Source organism: Medicago truncatula, chromosome 4 (genome assembly GCF_003473485.1).
Source record: "Medicago truncatula cultivar Jemalong A17 chromosome 4, MtrunA17r5.0-ANR, whole genome shotgun sequence".
NCBI lineage: Eukaryota > Viridiplantae > Streptophyta > Magnoliopsida > Fabales > Fabaceae > Medicago > Medicago truncatula.
The window spans coordinates 47,496,288-47,499,604 of NC_053045.1; the positions used below are offsets into that span (position 1 = coordinate 47,496,288).

Here is a 3,317-nt window from a genome sequence, read left to right on the forward strand (position 1 = left end):
CTTGTGACTTGATCCACTGCGTAGATCAACAATCTATCAATACTTGGAACTATTGTATTTTGTGCTCCTGATATATTATTACATGTAATTGCTTTGTAATAATCTGGAACTATTGTATTTTGTGCATTTGATGAACTACCTACATCTGTTTGTTTGCGGTTCGGATGGAATACCTGCATTTTGTTTTGTAAGAGATATTGTTTCTTTGTGTTTATATTAGTTTAGGCCTTAGGGACTTGTTTATATAATACGTGTTGTTAGCAATAACTAACGGTGGCGTAACAGAAGGAGCTAATTATACAAAAAATTAATAGCTCGTGCATTTGATTACAACTTTTTTTAGTTTAGGCTTTATAGACTACTGGTATAATCACGCAAGTTACAACTTAACATGCTTATTTAAACACACTGTATATAACCACTCAAATCATTATTGTTTTATTCCATTAATCTTACAATTGAGAATAGACCAAGAACCATAACTAATGGGGGGAATACAAGGAAACAAGGACAAAACAGAGAAATGAGGTATTGAAAAAACAGCTCATGGAGACACTTGCGTGTTGATTGTTGTACCTTGATTTGCATCGCATGAAATTCTGTCTAGCATCATCAGCGCTGCACTTTCAGATTCATCAACCCTCCCAGTAGACGTGCCATCCACTTCAGTCAGTGCAGACAGAGAAGGTAAACGCTGAACATTAGGCAATTGAAGTGACGCAAAAGCACTGCTAGAACTATCCCTGTGTGGTTCTCTCTGCAGCTGCAAAGCATATTCCAAGTCCCACAACACATCAACCATTGTTGGCCTGTCACAACCATAATCATGTAAGCATTTTTCCACAGTCTCGTTAAATATTCTTAGTGAGTTTTGATTAATTTGCGCCTTGATGGAAGGATCAACGATCTCTTCAAGTATCCCTTTGTTTTTGCAAAACAATCCCCACTCAGCCAAATTTATTTGCTCACTTGGACAAGACAATTCGATGGCTGGTCTTGCGCACAACACCTCAAGTAGAACCACCCCAAAAGAATAAACATCAGATTTTTCTGTAAGCTGTTGTGCTCTAAAGTAATCAGGATCAAGATACCCAAAAGTCCCTTTAACACGTGTGCTGACATAAGAATGTTCATCAAGAGGACCTGTCCTTGAAAGACCAAAATCAGCAACTTTAGCTACAAGATTCTCATCAAGCAATATATTAGTGGATTTCACGTCACGGTGAATTATTCCACCAGCTACTCCTTTGTGAAGGTAATGAAGACCTCTAGCAGCACCAATGCAAATCTCAAGCCTTTGCTTCCAAGTCAAACAAGGCAAATTTGTATTGTATAAATTCTCCCTAAGTGTACCATTTTCCATGTACTCATAAACAAGTATCATCTCACACCTTTCATCACAATACCCTATTAAGGAAACAAGGTGTTTGTGACGAATCTTGGACAGAACCATTATCTCAGTTTGAAATTCATGTTGTCCTTGACCTGAACCCGGCACACTTCTTTTCACTGCCACATTCATTCCATTCTTGAGAACTCCCTTATAAACATTTCCAAAACCACCCTTTCCAATAATCCTCTTTGTATCAAAATTCTCGGTGGCGATTTGAAGGTCAAGCAAGGAGATTTTCATGCCAAGGTTTATGTTAGGTAAAGGTGAGCCTTGAGTTGTTTTTCCATAAGTTAATTTGCTATGAGAAATCTCTCCTGCAGCAGTTGGAATCGGCAACAAATCGAAACTCCAACCACAAGAAACACAACCACCACAACCGAAACGAAAACTAAACCTCCAACCACCGAACCCACCACCACAGGAAGATTAATCTTTCTCAAATCCAAACCATCTAAGGGAATTGGACTGGACGATTTAATCATTGTCATTAGTTCTATCCCGTTTAAAAATGCCTTCGGTTTAGCAACCTCAACTGACGTATCAGGTACTACGGTAACATTCAATAGTCCTGAGCCATCGGAACGAATCACAAAATCATAATAATAAGGATCATGCAACATGGACGACAATAACTCGTCATCATTTATATTCGTAACAAGTTGGTCATAAATGTAGAGAATGAAATTTGCAAGACCACTCTGTCGACATTAAAAATGTCACAGAAATGAAGCCTAAGGAAATGATCAATACTCTTTTCAACAGGAACACTCCAACTTATGTTTAAACCTTTAGAACCGCTTTTGCTCTCTTTGGCAGTTTCATAAACAGCGTCCGGAGCAATATATATATTTGAATTTGGACCTTCATATGTATTATTTGCAGTGCGTTTAATTTCATCTGCAAAGGAACCATTCTTAGCGTTTTGTGGATTAGTTATATAACTGTCATCTGGTAACCATTCTCTCGATAAAGTATCGGTTTTTCTATCGACAGTTCCGCTACCAACATTAAGACCAAGGATGGTTTCCAACGATTGAGAGAGGAAATCATTACTATAAGTAGTTAAGTTTCGAATGGCAGAATCAATGTAATTGAAACGAGCTATTGAATTGGGTATTAAATGAAGAGGGAGAATAAAGAGTTCAAATGCATTAAAAAACGCAAATGAAGATGTTTGAGGTGTGAAAGTGATTGTGAATCTTTTTCTGATGATTTTAACGTAATACTCTTTTACTAAAGAAGAGTTGGTGGTGTTTTCAGAGTTGAAATTTTGTAACAGAATGAAACCAGGGACTGAAACATTGAATTTTGCAGAGGAAAGGTTAGTTGGTGAAGAGAATGAAAAGAAATGGAAACATACCATGTAGGTGTTGTTTGGTATGGTAGAAAATTCATAGGAAGACTCGGAATGGAATATCCTTGCTGTTTGGTAGAGAGGTGAAAACACTGGTGATTGACTTGTTACTTTGGAGCTTTTTCTGAAACTTGTTTTTGGGTAAGTAGGGTTTGATTCACCAATATAAAGGTTGTTATTTTCATTCACGTCAATATCTGATCCGCAATTGATGAAGTATGTGTCTTGGTGATCGTATCCGAGTGAGGGAAATTGTAATGATGCGAATTGAAGAAGAAAAGCAAGTAAAATGATAGTGTGTTGAACTGCCATTGGAGAGAGAGTTGATAATTGTGTTTGTGTAGAAAAGTCAAATGATATTATTGGTCATTATTAGAATATATTATGCCATTATTAGTCATGATAAGACATTATTTGTCATTATGTTTATTGTAATTCCTTTTTATATATAAACAGTCTTGGACTGCATAAATAAAATAAGAAAGAATCATTCCTCTAATCTCTTATATGATTTCTTATATGTTTTTCAATATGGTATCAAGTGTCTTATGGTTCGATTAGGGTTAGCAG

General features: G+C 36.5%; 1 pseudogene; it reads right to left on the reverse strand.

Annotated features, from left to right (window-relative positions):
* Positions 1–415: 415 nt before the first annotated feature.
* On the reverse strand, positions 416–3,081 carry LOC25493512 (probable receptor-like protein kinase At5g24010; annotated as a pseudogene).
* Between the last annotated feature and the right edge of the window lie 236 nt (positions 3,082–3,317).